The sequence below is a fragment of the Mesoplodon bidens genome, assembly GCF_964165515.1.
Source record: "Mesoplodon bidens genome assembly, chromosome: 13".
NCBI lineage: Eukaryota > Metazoa > Chordata > Mammalia > Artiodactyla > Ziphiidae > Mesoplodon > Mesoplodon bidens.
In genome coordinates, this window is record NC_138169.1 from 14,310,796 (window position 1) to 14,334,433 (window position 23,638).

Consider the following 23,638-nt stretch of genomic DNA (forward strand, 5'->3'; position numbering starts at 1 on the left):
ACTTATATATGGAATCTTAAAAAGCCAAACACAGATAAACAGAGAGCAGAATGGTGGTTACCAGGGACTGGGTGGCTTGGGAAGTGGGGAGGTATTGAACAATGGATACAAACTTCCAGTTGTAAGATTAACAAGTTCTGAGGATCTAATGTACAGCGTGATGATTACAGTTAATAATACTGCCTTATATGCTTCAAAGTTGCTAAGAGAATAGATCTTAAAAGTTCTCACCACAAAAAAAGAAATGATAATAATTTGACAGGATGGATGTGTTAGCTAATGGTGGTCATCATACTGCGATATATAAATGTATTAAATTAACACATTGTACACCTTAAACTTATACAATGTTATATGTTATTTATACCTCAACAAAGCTGGGGAAAAAAAGTATCTTGGGTACAAGCAACACAAAGCGTAACACTAGAATGTTTTAATCCATATCTGTTGCTCTGCAAATTTGTCCATCAGTTGCTTACTGAGCATTTACAATGAACCAGATCCTGTTCTGGGTACTGAAGACATAGCAATGAGTGGGATAGCCAACGCACCTGGCATTCAAGTTAGAGAGCAGATAGGGAAGAAGTAAGAAAACAAGAAAATACCAGTTGATTCCTGGGGTCCACCCATGAGCTATGTAATCATGAGATAGACCTGGACTTGCAAGAAAAAACAAGGGAGACAGGATGTCTGCCCAGTGACAGGCCACTGACCCGGCAGACATCATTGTAGCCAGACCATCAAGGACAGTAAACAAGCAGGTGGCTGAACTGAGCTCTGAAGAAGTGGGAGCAACCAGTGTTTCCACCTTAAGCAAACTTCCAGCTGATCTCTTTTTCCACCCTGGCAGGAAGATGCCCTTGCTTTCTCAACAGCCGCCCTGTGTGCAAACTAATCTTTGAGTCTATATTCTCTGAGCTGCTCAAAAGTACGAAGCTTGGTGATTGATCCAAAAGCTGTAGAAAGAGCTCTGATGCCAGGTGGAAGCATATTTTTTGAAAGGCGGGAATACTTCGAAAACTAACCCGTGGGGACAGCCAATTAAATTTCCCAATGAACAATGCATGGGCAAATGGAGGGCTGGATGCCTCTGCTTTGATTCTTACTCAATTCAGATTGGTCACAGGACCGACAATTTTGTCTCCTTGACCAAATGGTACTCATCACCCCATCATGAGGACTTGCACTTGCTTTTAAAGGGACCGAAACTGCCAGCTCCCCTCACCCCCTTTTGAATGCTCTTGATCAGCTTTAATTCTTAAAGCTCCAGACTTTCTCAGCTTAGATTCCCCACCATTTGGTGGGCAAAGGGGAGTATGCTCCAAGTGGCCTGCCAACACAGCTGCAACACTCCACAGACACTCGGCTGAGGAAATGCAAGGAATTTTACAAAATAGCCACCCTAACCTCACATAGTCTGTGAACTCACGTCCCTCCTGTTCTTTCCTGTTCTTTCACAGGAGATCGGATTTCTCTCTGACTCATTCTTTGTCAGGGTACAAGGACAACAGACTGGCTTCTTAGACTCCTAGAGTCCCAGATGTATACAGTAGGCAAGGAAGGACACACTCACTCACACACACACACACACACACATCTGTGCCCATGGCAGACATCAATAATCAATCACAGAACATTTGTTCTGGGTCGATCCATCCTCCAAATTTGCAAAAGTGCTCAACCAGCACTAATAAATCTCAGTGGGCCCCTTAGACCTATTTGCCATTCTGATTTAAAACAGCCTCTTTACATGAAACAACACAAAAGCCTAGAGAAGAGAAATGACTTAACAACCTTCAAATAGCATGTGTGAGTCACAGCTGAGATTAGAACTCAAGTGTCCCCAATTGCTAGTACTATGCCCTTCTGTGGCAAGAGTTCATCATGCTCCTTGATGTCTCTATAGATCCACCCCACCTCTCCAGATTAAATAGGACTAAATAAATGACACTGTAATGTTCCAGTGGCCAACCTTCATCTCCCAACAGCATGCAAGATAAATGGTGTATTAGTCAGCTATTGCCATAGTAATGCTGCCTAACAAATAACTCCACAATCCAGTGGCTTAGAGCAAGAGCAGTTATTCTTACATTCATGGATGTGCAATCAACTGTGGTTCAGCTGACGTAGCCTTGGCTTGGCTGCATGGCTCCATGTCTGCTCCACATGTGTTTATCCTAGAGTACTGGATAAAAGGGCAATGACTACCTGAGCAACGCTTTTCTCATGGTGGATTAAGAGAGCTCAAGAGTCAGGCCAATACATGCAAGCATGTTTAAGGACTCTGCTTACATCATATCCCCCCTCCAACACTGCCGTGACCAAAACATGTCATGTAACCAAGCCCAAACTCAGCAGCATGGGGAAAATATTCTCTGCAGACAGTGGGAGAGGGAGAGGAGTGAATATTTGCTGTACAATAAGATAAACTACAAAAAGATGGCTTTTAAAATTATGAAGAAATCCTCCAGTGAAGGTTGGGATAAACAAAAGCCTTTTTTGACAGCCAGATTATACCAGGCTCTCACTAGAGAAAGTTGATAAGCTTCTATGCACCACGCTTACTCCCTAAGAAAGCTAAATCATGTATTGTGTTAATATTGGCTCACTGTTTTTTTTTTTTTTTGCTGATTCCCCTGCCTTAAGGAAAGCCTGACATGGAAATTCTCATCCAATGAAAGATCATGAACATTTTGATGGCTAGACACTGAATTCCCTATGAAAAATCTTTCTGTCTTTCTTAATACTACTTTACCCTTGCTGCAGTTTTAAAAATATATGGTGCTTCTGAAAGAAAGTGTTACATTTTTTTTTAATGGTGGCAAAGAGTATGGACACTGGAGAGAGAGAGAGAGAGAGAGGGACAGCCAGGTTCAAAGTTAAAGCCATCACTTATTGGTCAGGTGACCTTGGGCATTTGTATAATCTTTCCAATCTTCAGTTTCCCACTCTGTGAAATGGGCATAATCATATGTATCTTCCAGGGTGCATATGAAGTAAGATAACGTAAACAAAATGTTCGGCCAATGTAGGCGATCAACATATTCTATTTTTTCTTCAAAGATTCTCTTAAATTACTGAATTCCCTTGGTGCAGTAGTCAATCATGCTACTCATCAAATATTTCTAATGCTCTGCTTTCCAGGCACTTGGAAGAATTGTACTTCTCTGCCCCTTCTGAAGTTAGACATGGCCATGTGACTTGCTTCAGCCAATGAAATATGAGCAGAAGGGACATGTATCACTTTGAGGCTTTAAGAGCCATGATAAGCAATTCTCCATGTTCATTTCCCACTGCTGTAGTGACCATGGAAGAACATGTCAAGATAAACCCTATATCATCCTGGGTCTTGGAAAGATTTCAAGGAGCAGAACCCCTGCCCCCACTCCCAGGCGAACAAGCATCGTAAATGAAGCGTGAGAGAGAAAAAAACTCTTGTTCCCTTAAGCCACTGAGATTTGGGGCTTAGAGGTTGCCGCATAGCTTACCCCACACTGCCTCCTACACTTGATATTATTAAATATTTACAGAATATTTTAGATCATCTTTTCGGAAAGATTTACACTGCACGTAACCCAGTTATACCTGCCCATTTATTAGTGCTTCCCCATATCTTCAGGGTAGCCCAATAACTCAAGGGACAAAAAAAGTGGCCTGGGGGTCAGAGAATGAGGGTTCTGACTTTAGTGTGGATTTACTTTAGCTTTATAACCTTGGACAAGTCATTGTCCTTATCAAGTCATCAATCAGTAGCCCATAAATACGAATTTTATGATGAGTTGCAGAAAAAGTTGCAGAGGGAGAGTGTATAAGGAGCAGAAACTCAGATTATAGAAGCTCAAGATTTAGCAGGAAATAAGGAATACTCTGATTGCCATAACTAAAGCCTTGAGAAGAGAAAGGACGGAGCTGGCCTCAGAGACCAGTGGGTGCAGGGATTCACACACCACTCTCCCTCTTTCCGTTTACTGCTTCAGTCTGCTTCTCCCTGCATGCCCCTTTCTTCTCTCTGCCTACAGACTGACTTTCTCCACAAAATGAGAAAGTGCCCACAGAGGCTCTAGGCTCATGCACTTTTAGCTTCCAGATCCTGGAGCAATGCTTCTCTAAGTGTGTTCCAAAAACCATCTTGTGGCCAGTAAACACATGAAAAGATGCTCAACATCACTAATTATCAGAGAAATGCAAATCAAAATTACAATGAGGTATCACCTCACACCGGTCAGAATGGCCATCGTCAAAAAATCTACAAACAATAAATGTTGGGGAAGGTGTGGAGAAAAGGGAACCCTCTTAAACTGTTGGTGGGAATGTAAATTGGTTGAGCCACTATGGAGAATAGTATGGAGGCTCCTTAAAAAACTAAAACAAGAACTACCATATGACCCAGCAATCCCACCCCTGGGCATATGCCCGGAGAAAACCATAATTCAAAAAGATACATGCACCTCAGTGTTCATTGCAGCACTATTTACAATAGCCAGGACATGGACGCAACCTATATGTCCATCAACAGAGGAATGGATAAAGAAGATGTGGCACATATATACAATGGAATATTACTCAGCCATAAAAAGGAATGAAATTGTGCCATTTGCAGAGACGTGGATGGACCTAGAGACTGTCATGCAGGGTGAAGTTAAGTCAGAAAGAGAAAAACAAATATCGTATAATATCACTTACATGTGGAATCCAGAAAAATGATACAGATGAACTTACTTGCAATGCAGAAATAGACACACAGACATAGAGAACAAATGTACGGACACCAAGGGGGGAAGGGGGGGTGGGATGAATTGGGAGATTGGGATTGACATATATACACTACTATGTATAAAATAGACAACTAATGAGAACCTACTGTGTAGCACAGGGAACTCTACTCAGTGTTCTGTGGTGACGTAAATGGGAAGGAAATCCAAAAAAGAGGGGATATGTGTATACGTCTAGCTGATTCACTTTGCTGTACAACAGAAACCAACACAACATTGTAAAGCAAATATACTCCAACAAAAATTAATTTTAAAAGTGAGTGAAATATGCATATTTTCCAGCACTTCCCCAACTTGCCAGGCTGGTTGGGGGGTGTGGTCAGGAAATCTGCATTTTACCATGTTTCCCAAACAATTCATAACCAAATTTGAAACACATGATCTAATAAGTGACTTTGAAGAGCCTGGCAGAGGTGGAAAAGTAGTATCCTCGGCAGCCCCACTAGGCTTACCAGGGTGGAGGGAGGGAGACACAGATTCCCCAAAGTTGGGACCAGAGGAAGGGATGCAAGAATTATCAACATGACCATGGGGAGAAATTGTGAGTCCAGAAAATGTCCCAGTCTGGTTCTTCCAAATCTGGGAAAATACCCTGAAATCTAATGTATCTTAAAACACAAAGCAGAAAAAAATCCTATTTCTCCCTTTAAAGCCACTATTAAATTGCAAGTTAAAGAAGTACATTATTGTGGAAAGTAAAAGTAACCAGTTCCTGAGAACCCATTCTATGCCAGTGATCTTTGGATGCTCTGCGGAAAACACCATTGCTCGGCTAACACACCATCTGCTCCCAATCTTGTCTCCTGTTCATGCCTCCAATTCTAAAGGATGCCAATGGCCAAATACTTCCTTTCTCAGCCTCCCTTGCATATATAACACATCATCAGTCACAGACCAGTGAAATCTAAGGAGAGGCTGCAGGTAGCTTCCAGGAGAGACTTTACTTTCCTGAAGAGTCTGAATTTCCCCCATACGGTACCTTGAATGTGAATATAATTTCTGGAGCTGCAGCAAACACTTTATGACCATGAGGTAAAGGCCAAGAGAATCACAAAGATGGTACCCTGATCATTTCTTCCTGAAACCAATCCCAGCAGATGTTGACCTCCAGATTCCTTGTATACGATAATTATAAATGTCTTTATGACTTCTGTTACTTGCAGCTGAATGAATTCCTATCTGATTCATCACCTGATTCACTCTTTATAATAAGATAGAGATTATCATCCCCATTTTTCAAGTAATGAGACTGAGGTGGGTTACTGTTTAAAATCACAACTCTAAATTGCAGTGGCGGGGGGGGGGGATTCCCTAGTGGTCCAGTGGTTAGGACTCAGTGTTTTCACTGCCAGGGCCTAGGTTCCCTGGTCGGGGAACTAAGATCCTACAAGCCACGCACTGTGGCCAAAAAAAAAAAAAAAAGAAAGAAAGAAAGAAAAGAAATAGCAGTGGGGCTCCAAACCAAGTCTGTATGACACCAGGGATCTCTATAAGAAGCCTGACTACCTGAGTGGCTATGTTAATTACATTTCATAGGGTAATGCATGAACTTCACAGATGGGAGAACAGCTAGTACAGTGCCTGGTACACAGAAGGTGATACGGCTTTATTCAAATGAGCGTTCGCTATCTGAGTTTCACTAAGCAAAGACAGGAGATTGAAATCAAATACTGAGGGTGGGAAAGAGTAGATTCAACATTCTCCACCACTGAGCACCACTGAGTCATTAAGTGAATAATCCTTACACCCCCTACTTGAATCAGTTAGCTATTGCTGTGTAACATAAACCCCCAAAGCTTAGTGGCTTAAAATGGCAACTATGAATTAATTGCTCATGAGTCTATGAGAAGGCTGGATGGTCTTAGTGTTCTGAGCTGAGTTTGGGTGATTTTGGCTGGGCTTGTTTTTGTGAATACAGTCAGTTGGGGGGTTAGTTGGGGACTGGCTGGTGTAGAATGGCCTCAGTTCATCCCATATGTTTCTCACATGCTTCCAACAGGCTACCCCATGTTAGATCACAAGGTGATGGCAGGGGTCCAAGAGTGAGCAAAGTAAACTGAAATCAGTTAGTGCTTTTCAAGCCTTGGCTGGTATCACATCTGCTAAGTCCCCTTTAGACAAAGCAAATCACACGGCCAAGCCCAGAGTCAAGGTGTGAGGCAAAAGGCCTTTGCTCTAAATGGGAGAATTGAGGGCACTCATGCAATAGATCTCCCATAAATCCCTGTGATGCGTAAGTAAGAAGCAACTATGTCTATTATCTAGGCCTACATAACTGCGGCCCTTCCTTGGAGAAGCTGAAACAACAGAGAAGGAAGTGAGAAGTTATTCCCTAAGCACCATGTTAGAGTAGCAGAAACAAGGGCTGTGACTTAAGAGAGCTGACTTTTGGACTTCCCTGGTGGTGCAGTGGTTAAGAATCCGCCTGCCAATGCAGGGCACATGGGTTTGAGCCCTGGTCCAGGAAGATGCCACATGCCGTGGAGCAACTAAGCCTGTGTGCCACAACTACTGAGCCTGCATTCCAGGGTCCACGAGCCACAACTACTGAGCTTGTGCACCACAGCTACTGAAGCCTGTGCACCTAGAGCCTGTACTCTGCAACAAGAGAAGCCACCGCAATGAGAAGCACACGCATCGCAATGAAGAGGGGCCCCTGCTCGCCGCAACTAGAGAAAGACCGCGCACAGAAACAAAGACCCAACGCAGCAAAAAAAAAAAAAAAAAAGCGAGAGCAGTCTTTTGAGTCTTGATTCTGTCATGCATTCATTTTATGTGATCTTGGATGGACAGACCCCTTGCCTTTTCTGGTTTGCAATTCTCTTCCTGGAAAATCATGGAGACATATCGTTGGATGTTCAAAGCTAGAGGCTCACAGGGTGGCTCAGGCCTACACATTGTTTGGCTTTCACAATATTCTATTTTTAATTTAACATACATTTACATGTTTTAATCTGGGACATTTCAGATAGAAGCCTGGATTTCTGATTTTGCTCAAAAGATCCGGAAGATCCAGCAAAGTTGGGGCCTCACTCCAATATATCAACAATGGATGCGATGGCTGTGGCTCCTCATTGGGGACATGCATTGTTCTTTACTATCTGGTTTACTACAGTTTCACTGATGCCATATCGTCTCCTGGACACTAAGAGTTTTCTTACACTTGGCTGGAGTCATTTGTTTACAGTCATGTTGCATCCCGGTAGGTATCTGAAGTGGGGTCCCTGGACCAACGAATATGGTGCTCGGACTCTGTGAGTCCATGGGATTTTTCCTTGGTCTTTCATTTTCCCAAATCACTTCAGAATTTTTCCTTTCAGCTTCTCTTGACGTTAAGCCAGTGGACCTTGACCCTATGGAGACGTAAATCCATTTGAAATTCTGATGACATCCATGAAGCCTCTGGCCAGAAGAATGCCCACATGAGCACACAACTTGTGCCAGCACACACACCAAGCATGAACACACACAGATAGACACAATATCACATATGTTTTGTCTGTGAACTTCAATTAGTTTAGAAGTGCAATTTGTCTGTCCTGCGATCTATGGTGGACCCCAAATTCCCCATCAAAATCCTTCCACCACAGCCTTGCCTAGACAGCTTTGACACCTATGCAGGACTCTAGAAAAGCACCCTCTCCAATGAATTTCTTACAGTCAGAGGTCACCGTCTGGTCCCAGATCCCTCTCCAGCTCCCACTGACGCTTTCAAAGAACAGAGAGAAAAACAAGCAAGCCACAGTCAAGTGACCCACGCTGAGAAAAGTGCAGGGGCCAGCAGGGCCCTGACCTTCCTGTGTAGGTAACAAATTGGATGCCGTGTTTGTACCGGGCCCCAGAGGGAGGGAAGGAAGGGGGGAAGCGGGGAGGCGGAGGGCAGTGCGGGATGGAATTGGGGTTACGGGGGTCAGCAGCCTTTGCTTTAGGCATCCACACAGCAGCTCCGTCCACCCCTTCCCAGGAAACAGCCACCGCTGCAGGGCATGTACAGGGTAGCAGCTGGAGGTCAGCAGAGGCCAAAGCATGCACACACAAGCGTGTGTTTGTGTGCTTGTGTGTGTGTGTCCATACCCAGCCATGGGCGGGGGGTGGAGGTAGGGGGGTCATTGAACAGAATTCTTTTAAGAGATCTCTAAAGACCCTCTGACCCAATCCCTAGTTCTTAAACACATAAGGTATAATATAATTCTTTTTTCTCCAGCATCACCAGAAGGCGGGTACTTTGGCCTTTAGACGCACGGTTTCTGGAGCTAAACTCCCTGGGTTCAAATGCTACCTCTGCCACTTAATAGCTGTGTGATCTTGGAAGATAACACAACCTTTAGGTGCCTGGGTTTCTATTTCAAAAGAAACGAAGAGGGTAATAATGATTTCCTCATGTATTTTTGAGAACTATATAAATTAATGTATATAAAACACTTAGAAACGTAAGCACAAACATCATTATTCATTCAACAGACACACAGAGAGGACCCTATATATGATGTATTAAATTTCTTGAGCATCTACTTAAGAGCAAAGCAATGTTCATTTTGCATCAGTTATATCATTTAATTCTCCCCCAAAGCCCTGGCAAGACAAATGCATTCTATCCCCATTTTACAGAAACTGAAGCATGAGAGTTTGGGTCTCTTGCCAATGGTTACCCCAGTAATGAATGATGAAACCAGCCATATCCATTCATTCCAAAGCCCTTGTTCCTAATCAATTCATTACGCTCTCCAATTTGCCCTTGGATTTAAAACACCTAGGTCAATGTTTGACACACGAACAAATGGGTGGATTGATGCATGAGGGAATGAATGGATGGATGGATGGATGGATGGGTGGATGGGTGAATGAATGGGTAGCTGATGAATGAATGAATGGGTGGATGAGTGAATGAATGAGTGGGTGGATGGATGAATGATGAATGGGTGGACGGGTGATGAATGAATGGGTGGATGGGCGAACGAATGAATGAATGAATGGCTCTGCCATTCTCCCTTCATTTAGTCTTTCCACCTTAACCTTCCATCCAGAGACACATCTCTTCTCTCCTTCCTGCTGCCTGGCCCTATCCCATCAGCCTCCATCTTCACCACTCACCCACCATCCATCTCTCCTCCTGGCTTCTCCTCTGAAGCAAGGCCCCAAATATTTCTCTGGCGCTGGAGGAAACTCATTCTTCCTGGTTTAATTTGCACCGTCTGTCCTTAATTGCTTTGCCCTGTTGTAAGAAGAGACCTCCCATGACGACAACCCTGAGGATGGGCTGCGGGGACTGGAGGACTGGGGAGGAAGTGGGGGCAAGCTGTTGAGTGGGGAGTGCATTAGTCAGAGGCCAATGGGGCAACGGAAGTCGGGGTTCTCCGAGCAGGAGGCTCCAGGCCCACCCTTGGTTGTGACGTTTACAACTGAATTTGGGCAGGACCATGTGTCTGGGGGCTGCGTCAGCCTCCCTCGCCTCTACCCTGAGTGTTTGGTCCTGCAGCTCATTAAGCAGTGACACTTAACACATCATCAAACTGCTTTACAGGCAAAGCCCACACAGCTGCTGGTCCCTGGAGTCCCCAGGTAGTGGGGGACGATGACCTCCCAACGACTGGAGCTGGGATGCAGTGGACACACAAGGTGATCAAAGCTCTCATGGGAGAACCAGAGCAAGAACTGAATTAGGGTGCCAGGACCCCTGACCTTCCACCCCTAGGACCGATTAAAAACTAAGGTGTGTAGAGAACATGGGGTCTGGGCCTCGTGTCATGGGACAAACATGGCACCTGATGTCATGTGAACAAGGCTCAAATCCTGAATGTGTCACTTCCCGGCAGCTGTTGAACATTGGCAAGGTTTTTAACTTCTCTGACCCTCTGTTTCCTCCATGAGGCTAATAAGTTCTACCCCAGGGGTTTGTTGCTAGAAATATTGGGATAAGGCATATAAAGTGCTTAACAGAAGGCAGGCAATAAACAGTGCTTATTTGAATATCCAATCCTGTTTCCCCACTCTCTGAGGAGCAAAGAGTTCAATGGATCAGGCTGACAGTTCTTAGTTTCCTCCACCCAAGTTGTCTTCCAATATTACCAAATCACACTAAGAAAAGCAATAAAGGTAAGAGTAGTCCTGAGCTAGCAAGTATCCGCTATGAAGCAAGGGCTTTACATATGAATATTATCTTATTGTGGTTTCACAACACTGGGAGATATTTACAATAATTATTCCCATTTTATAGATGTGGAGACTGAGGCTCAGAGGGACATGTGATTTGTCTCATGTGTCCTGGTGGCAGAGCTGGGATGTAAACCCAGATCCGTAGACTCCGACTCCTTGTTCCTTCCAGCACTGGGTAAGTCTTAGCAGGGTTGGGGGGAAGAGCCACAGGGGAGATTCTCTGGTGCATTCAGGGGGCTCCTGGTCCACGTCTCCTGCCCTGAGCTCTCAGAGAGGTCCATCTGAAGGTCCCTGATTTCCAGCCATTCTTCTGGAGTCTCAAATACTTCCTGAATCTCCTTGAAATAGTCCTGGCCAAGAAGAGGCTGCTTTCGCGGCCGATGTGTAGTAATGAGGCAGGGTTAACACCTCATTAGGTCACGGTCCCGTTTTGCACTTCATGGATATTCAGTAACACAAGCAACAACAAACATATGAATTCCTGGGCCCTGCTTTCTGTGGGGGTGGGGAGCACAAGACAAGGGCTCCCTGGATGTGGGCACAGGATAAAAGCTGGTACCTGGTTGTCATGACGTGTGGAGAAGATGCTCCAGCAATTGGGATCTGTGGTCCCATCCTCCTTCCCACCTCTGAGCCTCTTTAAAGGGTGTGGGTTTGTTTAGGGCTTAGAGCTTTGAGAATAAGCAATTCCCTCGGCCTGCCTTAAAAAAAAATAATAAGCTAGAAGGTATATAGTGGTCTTAGAAGAAAATAAAAAGTAAAGCTGGATGCACTGCTTTGAATAGTATCCCCCCAAATTCACGCCCACCAGAATCCCATAAAGTGAACTTTTGGAAATAGTCTCTGCAGATGTAATCATGTTAAGATGTGATCATACTGGATTAGGGTGAGCCCTAAGCCAATGACTGGTGTCTTTATAAGAAGAGGGAAATATGGACAGAGACGCATATAGAAGTCCACGTGATGAAGGAGGCAGAGGGTGGAGGGATGCATCTACAAGCAAGGAACGCCACGGATTGTCACAAACCACCAGAAGCTAAGAGTGAGGCATGGAAAATGTTCTTCCGCAGACTTGTGGTTGCCAGGGGGAGGGTGGTGGGGGAGGGATGGATTGGGAGTTTGGGATTAGCAGATGCAAACTCATATATAGAATGGATGAACAACGCAGTCCTGCTGTGTAACACAGAGAACTATAGTCAATATCCTGTGATAAACCATAATGGAAAAGAATCTGAAAAAGAATGTATGTGTATGTATAACTGAATCACTTTGCTGTACAGCAGAAATGAACACAACATTGTAAATCAACTAGACTTCAATAAAATAAATTTTAAAAAAGAAATAAATAAAAAGAAAAGTTTCTTCCCCACAGCCTGCCAACACCTTGACTCTGGTCTTCCAGCTTCCAGAATTGTGAGACAATAAATTTCAGTATTTTAAACCATTCAGTTTGTGGTGCTTTGTTACAGTAGCTACAGGAAATTAATATACTGGTAACACAGATCAGGAATGGGAGGGGTGTTATTAGTTGGCCTGATGGAGAAGGTAACATTTAACAAAGACATGATGGAGGTGAGGAGACCATGTTGGTCTTGGGAAGAACACTCCATGAGGAGGGAACGGCTATGCAAAGGGGCTGGAGAGGGACCCGGGAGGCCAGTGTGGCTGGAATGATTTGCGAGAGCGAGTGAGCAAAAAGGGATGAGGTCAGAAATGACACGGGAGTCATACCTTGTAGGTCTTGCAGGCCACCACAAAGACTTCAGCTTTCACTCAAAGTGACATGGAGTGACACAGTATGATATTCCAGAGGGTGACATGATATGACTACACTCCAAGCCAGGTGGACCATGATTAAGCGAAAAGCAAACACGACAAGCTTATCCTTCACTTTCACAATCTTCCTTGCAGCTAGCATAAGCTCAAAGATGAGCAAGTGCAGACCAATACAGTATAAGCATAAGTCTGCTGAAGAAAGTGGTAGTGTCTAGGAAAATGTTTGCTTTTCTAATCATAAGGGATTGACACAGCTAACACGGCCCTTCTTCCACCCCTCTTCTTTTCCTTCAACTTGGGCATATGTCTGGTGCTTCAGCAGCCATTTTGAAACATGAGGCAACAAGCCTTGGGATAAAAAAATCAACCCATATGGTGGGAATGTAAACTGGTGCAGCCACTATGGAAAACAGTATGGAGATTCCTCAAAAATGAGAAATAGAACTACCCTATGACCCAGCAATTCTGCTCCTGGATAAATATCAGAAAAAAAAAACAACAACACAGTAATTAGAAAAGATACATTCACCCCAATGTTCATAGCAGCATTATTTACAATTGCCAAGATATGGAAGCAACCTAAGTGACCATCAGTAGATGAATGAATAAAGAAGATGTGGTGTACATATGTGTGTGTGTGTGTGTGTGTGTGTACACAATGGAATATTACTCAGCCATTAAAAAAGGATGAAATATTGTCTTTTGCAGCAACAGGGATGGACTTGGAGGGCATTATGCTAAGTGAAATAACTCCAACAGAGAAAGACAAATACTGTATGATATCACTTATATGTGAAATCTAAAACATACAGAAAACTAGAGAATATAACATAAGAGAAGAAGATTCACAGGTATAAAGAATAAACTAGTGGTTACCAATGGGGGGAGGGAAGTGGGGAGGGGCAATATAGGGGTAGGGGAGTAAGAGGTACAAACTATTAGGTATAAAATAAGCTACAAGGATATACTGTACAACATGGGGAACACAGCCAATATGTTATAATTTTACAATAACTATAAATGGAATATAACCTTTAAAAATTGTGAATCACTATATTGTACACCTGTAATTTATATAATATTGTACAGCAACTATACTTCAATTTTTAAAAAATCAACCCATAAAGCAAAGGAAGATAAACAGAACCTTACCTACAAAGGCATCGCCAAGTAGTTGAGCCAAGATAAACTACCACCTACCCTCTCATTTCTTGTGATGTAAGGAAAATATGTGTTTTAAGCCATATATTAAGTTCCCTTTTACTTGCAGCTGAACACTTTCCTAATGGATATAGTAGAAAATCAGACCTCAGAGTCAATAACCAAGGCCAGGACTTCCCTGGTGGTGCAGTGGTTAAGAATCCACCCGCCTGCCAATGCAGGGGACACGGGTTCGAGCCCTGGTCCAGGAAGATCCCACATGCCATGGCACAACTAAGCCCGTGCACCACAACTACTGAAGCCCTCACACCTAGAGCCTGTGCTCCACAACTAGAGAAACCACTGCAATGAGAAGCCCACACACTGCAATGAAGAGTAGCCCCCGTCGCCACAACCAGAGAAAGCCCGCGCACAGCAATGAAGACCCAACGCAGCCGAAAGAAGAAAGAAAGAAAGAAAGAAAGAAGAAAGAAAGAAGACAAGGCCATTCTTACTTGGGTCAATCTTTACTCCAACGCTGGAATTTTTTGGGAAGACAAAATTGAACAGTTTATGAGAAAAGGCTCTAATAACTGGAAATTATGAAGCAGATACAATGAATTGCCATGAATTATCACTCAAACTTGAAAAAGAGTCAAGTAAGATAGGAGGAAGCTGTATGTAGGAGGAGGAATAATCATTAGTTCCCTTCTCTGATAAATGTGACAAAGCCCTGTGATAAACAGTCAATAGGAAAAGAAAATTATGCACTGAGATTTGACTGTCCCTTTGGGTACCTGCTGGAAAAGGCAAGGTGCCTATTTTGTGTCTTCTCAAATACTGGGCTACCTAAAACTGAAATGATTTCCATTTTAGGGCATCAGTAATTTTTTCTTAACAGGTTTGGCTTTTGGACTCCTAGGTTAGCGTGATGAAATTTATGGACCCAACACCTCAAGTCAATTCAGAGAGACACATGCATAACATTTTACATGATTTCAAAGGGCTTGTGAGCTTCTGAGACACAAAGCCTATATCCACCAGATCAAACCTCTGGCAGGATGTCCTGAGGTCAAAGAGAGCAAAGTGGGCAATGGGTAATGGTCTGGAAAACAAGACGGTAAGTTCAGTTTGGGACCTGATGAGTTGAAAGTGCAGTGTTACCATATTGCATGTCACCAGGACAACATCCAGGTACAAATTGCTAGCTTGGAAGGGAGTTTGGGACTTAAAATTCAGAATCCTTTATTTCTTCCTGTGTTTCTCTCTTCTTTTTGTCTTTCAAAGATTTCTTGCATGCCCAATAAATGCCAGCCTCTGTGCTAGATGCCAAGGATATCAAAAAGAAGAACATATGTGTCCTCAATAGGTGGGAAGGATGCGGAAACCGTATGATGTAACATGTTAGATAATACATCAGAGGACAGTTGACCAGAGACAACGAGTCTAGTGATGTGAATGTGCATTTAGACACTGATTTAGTGACGAATATGTGTAGCACAAAGTAGTGAAAATAAATTAATGCTGCAAAGGAGAAGTGAGGATGACATTAGTCTTCCTATTTCCAGAAACAGCCCTCCCCTATTTTCAGTCTGTGTGATTCTGGTTAAACTAAGCTCACTGTTTGCATCAAGAGGGAATATGTAATCCAAGGCTGGCCAATCAGACCATCAGGTTCTTCCAAGGCCAGGGATTGGTCCGGGAATGGTCATGTGACTCCAGTCAGCTCAATCGGAGCAGGTGAGAAGGAATTGTGGCACTTCTGTTTGAGCTTTTGGCAAAACAAACTCTGTTCTCTTTGAATGAAAGTGAGAGAATGTGGGACGGGTGCTACTGGGGGTATCTTGTGTTCATGAGGAGATACGATGTCTGAGAACGGAGAAAACCAAAGGAAGGGAAAGTGAATGATGGATGACTCTCTGTGAGACCTGGAATAAAGCCAAGACAGAAACCACAGCTAGCTCCTGTTTCAGTTATGTGAACATATGAATGTGTATGTGTGTGTGTGTGTGTGTATATATATGTATATATAAATATATAAACATACACATGAACATATTTATGTAGATATATACATATATGTAAGTATATGTGTAGGTATATGCATACAAACACGATTTTAACTGGATTTTTCTGTCACTTGTTATCCCAACAGTCCTGATGTAGTAGCTTCACAAGGTCAGTTTGGAAAGCCATCTACTCAGAAGTGGATGCTTATCAAGGGAATGGAGGGATTACTCAGGAAGAACATATATAGAAAGAAGGACTGAACTAGTCCAAGGATAACACTTGAACTCATGCTTGCCTTGAAAATAAAGTGCCTTGAGAATCATGTGCCTTGAAAATAAAGAGGATTCCTTGATGAAATAGAATGGGGGCCACTTACAACCAAATGATTTTTGAAGTTGAAGACAGGGTTACAACATTCTTGTGCAAGTGAAGACTCGGGGGCCCAGGTAGATTAAATTACTTGTTAAACATTTTACAATTAACTAACCAAGCTGAGCCAACATGAATACATTCTAGGACTTCTGGTGAAATTGTTTGAGGGGGAAAATTTGGGGTTTTTTTCCACTGGGGCTTCTGAATTGGATAAAAGCATAGAGCTACGGGCAGGCAATGTACCATCACATGAGCAATCCCCGCCTAAGAATGGAGCTGATGTTGAGAAAAGAAAAACCAATAATGAAATATTACAGACCAAGTCCTGATAACGCTCTGTTACCCCCTCGATCTACCAATGCCGGAAGCTAGTCCAAGCTTGAACTTTTCAATCAGTGAAGTCAATTAGTACTTACCCCGCCTTGGCCGATGCTGTGGATGGTATATCCACAGCTCCTTGGCAGTTACCTTTACATGCTGACAGTTCTTTACAGAAAACAGCTGCAACCCTCTGCCTGAAGGGTCCCTCCACCTGTCCCTGGCCACAGGAGTACCCAGGGCATCATACAGGAGAAGCCAGGAATGCCAGAGAATAAAAACCCCAGCAGCAGCCCTCAACCAATGACTGTGGGGATTGAATGAATAGCTTCCTCAGCTCCCTTGCCTCTCAATTTGAAAAGATGCTCTATAATATCACCCAGAGTTTGGATCCAATAAATTAAGCTCTATCTGTCCACACTACAACTAGCTTGATAATGAACACTCATCATCTTCCTTCTCTTCCCTCATCTTTCCACTATCTAACCATAGGTTCCTGGCATCATCTCCCAAAGAAGCTATTTGTACACATCTCTTCATCTCAAGATCTGCTTCAAAATAAGACCAATATACTTTGGACCAAGTCTAAAATAAGACCCATTCTCCATTTTTTTCTCAGTCTTAGGCCATTGTGAACTCTGCTTCTTTAACTCACACCCAACAGAGCCCTGGCTAATATACCAAGTTAGGAGAAAAATACCCGAACCACTTGAAGTCGCTGGTACCATGTTCCACGGATAAGGACGTCAACATCCTTTCACAAACAGAAACTTCTCCATCCCTGGGAGAATCAGAGCAGGCGCCCCTGAGCCACAGACCTCAGTTAGCAGAGATGCCACTCTCTTCCTTCTGAAGAGGGGTTGGAGTGTTACAGAGAAAGGGGAGGTGCCTGGGTCTCGCCAATGAGTGTTTCCCAAGGCTACAGAGAGCAGAAACCTTGGATCTTGTGAAAGGTCCCATTTTCTTTTCTCATAAATGTTGCAGGCTCCCTGCTCCATATATTGCTGTTAATAAATTATACCCCACCCCTCTTTTAAGGCCCTTTTGTTATAACTCTGGCTCCCAGTTCCATTAACTCCCCATTACTGGAACACTTCTTGCTGACATATTTTTTGCAAGCTGAGAGCATGGCTCCTGACACCCTCAGCCAGGCAGGAGGCAGAGATCAAAATGGCCCATTAAGTTCCTGTAGCCAAGGCACAATTTTTTTTTCCCAGAGTCTATTTTCTGCTGCTTTTAAAGTAATGGACTCAAATGTTCCCCTTCTCTAGCAAATTCCCCAATAGCGTGCCAAGGACAGAGCCCAAGACGGAGAGGTTAGAGTGGCCTGAAATGCAACTGTTTCTTCACATCCTTCCTTTCCACCACCCACCGCTCCACAGTGGAAGGTTTAATCCTCCTCAAAGTGAGGCCACACTCTTGGGTCATTGACTGAAATGTGCAACCCAGGCCATTATGACTCATGCTTTGAAGCTCCAAGGGTTTGTCTCAAATGTCTGATTACAAGATGTTGAGTAGGAGAATGTAGGCATTGGAAGGTCGGGAAAGCTAATTCCTCCAGGGTCTTCCAAAGCCCAGGTTGCCCAGTGCTATGCTTCCAAGATGCCATCTTCTATTTTTTGCTTCTGATGGTTTACTTGGGGAATGCAAGCCAAACCACAGGGAACAAAGCAATTTGCAAAATGTAGAAAGACGGCACATGGCATTTGCACATGCTTTGTACATAAAATACACATAAAATAGACAGGCATGTACATAGCTGGTATATATAGCTCTGTCCTTCACATGCATTTAATCGTTCCATCAACCCCAGGAAGTAAGTTTTAATATTATACCCATTTTTCAGAAGGAGAAATCAAGTCACAGAGAGGAGAAGTTACTTGTCCAAGACCCCACAGATATTAAGTGTTAGAGTCTGGTGGTGGTTTTGAGCAGTCTTCTCAAGATCAGGTGCTTATAAACATATCACTCTGTTGTTTCTTAAATTTTCACTTAAGCTGAAACTGAAACACATATGTACTACACTCATCATGTATTTTCACAAATATCATTCACCCACAACCTCATTGCCAACACATGATATCAGATGCCTCTGCCTTTAGCCCAGCTGTAATGCTCTCAACTTCAATAGCATAAAAATAAGTCCTTGTATTTGGGCAATGCCTTGCCATTTACAAAGCACTTTCATATACATTAACTCATCAGCACTGAATTTGCTGACAGGGCCAAGACGAGAAATGGACAAGGAAAGTGTAATACATCATTGACCAAAATAATAATTTGGCCCTTTAGATAGAGGTTTCCATCCAAGGATAAATTACATCTTTTAGCCACACACAGGCAAGATCAATAGTCATATAATCTTCATCCTGGAAAGGATCATAGAGATGACTACCTTAGCCTGCTTGGGCTGCCATAACAAAATACCATAGATATGGGTGCCTTAAACAACAGAAATGTATTTCTTACCAGTCTGGAGGCTGGAGGGCTGAGACCAGGATAGCAGCTTGCTTGGGTTCTGATGAGACTTTTCTTTCTGGCTTGTCCACAGCTATCTTCTCGCTATGTCCTACCATGGCAGAGAGACAGAGAGAAAAAAGAGGGCTTCAAACTCTTCCTCTGCTTATGAGGACACTAATCCCATCATGGAGACCCCACCCTTATGACCTCCTCTAAACCTTATTACCCTCCAAAGGGCCCATCTCCAAATACCATGACATTGGGGGTTAGGACTTCAGCATATCTTTTATTTGGGGGAAGGGAGGATACAATTCACCCCATAATATACTTAACCCCTATTCAACCCATAATTCAACAGAGATATGCAGTCAGTTTCCCAGCTCCAAAGAATCAGGGGGCTACAAAAGAATAGATACATGTATATGTATAACTGAATCACTTTACTGTACACCTGAAACTAATACAACATTGTTTTGTTTTTTTTTTTTTGCGGTACGCGGGCCTCTCACTGCTGTGGCCTCTCCCGTTGCAGAGCACAGGCTCCGGACGCGCAGGTTCAGCGGCCATGGCTCACAGGCCCAGCCGCTCCGCGGCATGTGGGATCTTCCCGGACCGGGGCACGAACCCGTGTCCCCTGCATTGGCAGGTGGACTCTCAACCACTGTGCCACCAGGGAAGCCCATATACAACATTGTTAATCAACCATATGCCAATATAAAATTAAATAATTTTAGATAAAAAAATAAACAAAGAAATGGGGGGAACCATACAACTGATGGGACTGGCCACTCTGTAATCAATTGATTAACAAGTCATTGGATTCCTGCTTGCCCTACTTGATTGATCATTAAAGTCAATGGTCATAACTGTACTACCAACAGTCCCCACTTCCCAACCCTCCCCCAGCCCCCAGACACACACATGCCGTTTTCTCCAAGCTTTCTTGGGAGCTGGATCGGACAAGCTAAAGTGACAGATGGAATCATCAGGGCTCAGCTATTTGGATGGTCAGAAGTACAGCTCATTTGGATATTTCTCTGTGCTGTTCACCAAACTTCAAGACAGGCCACATTTATACACAGTCCAAACTGACATGTCTTTGTCTAGCTATTGTGGGATGATTTTTGTTTTTTTGGTCAAATTAGTGGTTGCTTTTGGTGCCTTTGATCAGCTCGCTTCTGATCTCAATATTGCCCAAGCAGCTGACCAGTTTGGTTCATTTACACAAACACCCAGTTAAAAATAAGTCAACCGCACCATCTGTGTGGTATTGTGCAGGCAAAAGAAAATAACAAAATGCTGAATTTTACATGTGGCTCCTTTTTTCTCTCCTCCTTTCCTCTCTCAACCAGCTGTGTAGACACAACCGCAGAAGAATTGCCATCCTGGGCGGGGGGAAAAAAGGAGAAACACATACACACCAATTCCATCCAGGCGTTCGCGTGATCTTGCAGTTTGCCCCCAGTAAGCAAAAACCCGACACCTTAATGGTTCACAACACAGTTCATACCAATGAGAATGTGCCGTGAGCCAGGCTGTTGTATCAGCCTGGGTCGGGGGGACAGCGGGTGGAGGTGGGGGATTAAATCAGATTGAAATCAGTTTCTCTCCCAGGCTGGGCCCAGCTTCTGAATTCTAGGATTCCTCAAACCTCAAAAATGGAATCGCTCTTCTCTCAAGTCCCAGGGTGGCTGGATTCCAAGCCCCTTGCAGCCAAATCTTAAAACGTGGCTTTACTTTGGAGAATTCAAATGTGGGTTTGCTTTTAAGAATTCAGCCCCGGCATGACGGGGATCTGGTGAATCACTTGGAAAACTGAAAATTGAAAGTTCTAAGGGGACTGTGCATGGCAAACTGGCCTAAGCGCCTGGCCCGTTTGTTCTGAGGGTGTCTGCCTGGTCTTCCAGATGCCTCACTTTAGGGGAGCAGGCATGGCCCATTTGAGGGAGCGCCCAGAGGTCCTTTTTACTCCTTCCCTTTTCCCGCCCCAACCTGGAGATGAGGCCACAGCTGTTTATGTACTTAACTTTACTTGGGATTTTTTTCCCTGAGGCCCCATGCCTTGCTCGGCCCAACAAGGTGTGCTAACCACTCCAGATGTCCCAGTATCTCCCTGCACATGTGCCATGTACCCACTGTGATAGTCCAGAACACCCAGGAAATTAGAAGACTGGCTGAGAAATGAGGGGCACAAAGGTTTACTAAAAATAAAATTAAATTAAAAATTCCGATGATGACTTTGAAAAACAGCTGCGGGCTTCCTGATCAAAATGTAGCCTTCTGGGGTTATTTCCAGGCCAGGCTGGCTGCCAAAGGCTGTGATGAATTCTAGGCTCCATATGGTGTGTCCCATATAACAGAGATCTGGCACCAATGAATCCCAAAGTCTAACCTGCAGTTCCAAGGCCCGCCCTCCTAGAGATGTGAGTTTGTAAGCATTGAATTCCAAGACCATCTTAGACCAGAGCTCTTTCCTCTGTTTTGAAGGAAGATTCACATGCAGACCGGATACTTCTACTGTGGCCTGGTGAAAGGCCTTGGGCTTTGGAGCCACAAGTTGCTGAGTTCAAATTCTCATTCGTTCACTAACTGGCAAAGTATATTCAAATAAGAAATGTAACTTCTCTGAACATCAGTTTCTGCATGTGCAAAAGGAAAATTATTGAGCCTAATCCCTAGGGTTCCATGAAGTTACGGAAAATCTAATTAAAGTGGGCTGGTATTAGAGCTGATACATGTGAGATGCTCAAAATCTAGTACCTCTCCTTATTATTATATTGTCTCCATTTTTCCCCAGTGGGACATGAAGCCAATTGCCAGTACCTAGTGTCTCATGCTGGGCACTGAGGTCTCTAGAAGTCAAAGGCAGCAACTGGGAAATCAAGGTTGCATTCTAGAAACATTCCTTAAGCATCCCTTTGTGTTAAGCCCCATTCAAGGCCCTGGGGCTGCAGAGATGAGTCAGACACAGAGACAGTCCTTAAGGGATGACAGTGAGAAAGAGAAAGAGGGAGACGAGTGTAACAAGGAAAAGATCTATGTGTGTGTGTGTATTACTGGCTACTGATACACTTTCCTTCTCTCTCTCTAATTAATTCTGCCACATCCCTTCTGCCATTAAGTCAAAGTCATAGAGAAATTGCACCAGAGGACGAGCAGGTGGCCACCACCTAGGATAAAGAAGTCAACAGAATAAGAGTAAAGGAGAACAGGGCATACAGGGAGCTCTCATTAGACAATAAGGGAAAGAGAAGGTTTGTTCAGTGCTGAGTGGTCAGGAGTACAAGAGTCTTTGGTCAACCCTCAGCAGCGCTCCACACCCTGAAGGTATCGGGGGAGGTAGAAACATCCAGATGGGTTTGGGGGAATCTAACCACATCTGGGATTGCGGCCCCAGTTCACTGCAATGCAGATTGAAAAGTCACTCAAATCCTGCCCACGTTGGTGGCCTTTGGTTCCGCAGAGTCTGAGCACAGCATCTAAGGGATCTGGAATTCCCCATGCGTTCCAGTGGGAAGTGATAAGAGTCTGGAAAACCAAAAAGAGCCTGGGATCAGAAGTGGGTAATGACAAGGGTCAAGGACTGCATGGCAGCATGGCACCCGTGGGACAGGCAAGGCCAGCCACCCTACAGAAGAGCGAAGAGGCAATGGAAGCTGGTCATCCTGTCACTACACCCAGAAGCTGTAAAGGAAATGAGGCAGAGAAGCAGGGCCATCTTGAGAAGGAAGGCACAGCCCTTACCAGCAGTTTGAATTCTGAATTGGCTGCATATTTACTAAAGAAATCGTTACCTCTAATTGGCAAATTTATTTTTTTTCCTGCCATTAACGGAAATGGGGACTCAAGGGCAAAATGAAATCACTTCTAGAAAATGAAGAAAGCTGAATTTATTTATTAAGCTCATCTGGGCACATCTGAACCGCAGCATGTGTAACTGAACCCTCCTACATGAGTCCATTACAATACCTGGTGATCAATGTGATAGAGGCCGCCGTATGAGTAAACAGAGGGGTTAGGTGGGAGGAACTTTTAACCCAGATGAGCTATAGGAGAGCCTCTTGGAGTAGAAAGAGACCTGAATTCAGTCTTGAAGCATCCCTAGGAATGGGAAGAAGGGGCGGTCGAAGAGTTGCAGGGAATTCAAGGCAAGGAAAACAGTATGGACAAAGGTGGAAACAGAAATACGTGCAAGGGAGACCAGCTGTCCCGTTTGAAATCAGTGGCATGCAAAGTGCAATTCTTTCAACACTAACTGATCACCTACAGTGCACCAGGAACATAGTAGGAGGATCCTGAGCATTCGAGTGTATGACAAGAATGGGAGAGTCTTGGCTAGGGTCTCAGGAGACCCCATGACCCTTGAAAAACAGAATGGGAAAGTTGTGCTACCCCAAATCACCTCAAACTCCAGGAGTGGGGCAGAAATGCATGATGGAACATCATATATTTCCATGTAAAATGTCTGTGTATGCCTGGATGCAGATAGTAGTGGGGTGGGCTGATTAGACTGAACAATATTCCCCTCTCTCCGAGCTGTCCCCGCCGACTCCTGGACTGACTCAGACCACCTGCTAAAACTAGGGCATTGGCTCCTTTCTCTCTGACACCATCATCTTCCCTGGATGGTACCCCCT

General features: G+C 44.0%; 1 long non-coding RNA gene across 2 annotated transcripts in view; it reads right to left on the reverse strand.

Moving 5' to 3' along the window:
• The window catches only part of LOC308627150, a 297,953-nt gene that overhangs the window by 140,580 nt on the left and 133,735 nt on the right, over positions 1–23,638 (reverse strand). For both annotated transcript variants that reach the window (XR_014017358.1, XR_014017359.1), the window contains one exon: positions 19,011–19,110. This is a non-coding gene — a long non-coding RNA (uncharacterized lncRNA). The remainder of the gene's footprint in view (positions 1–19,010; positions 19,111–23,638) is intronic.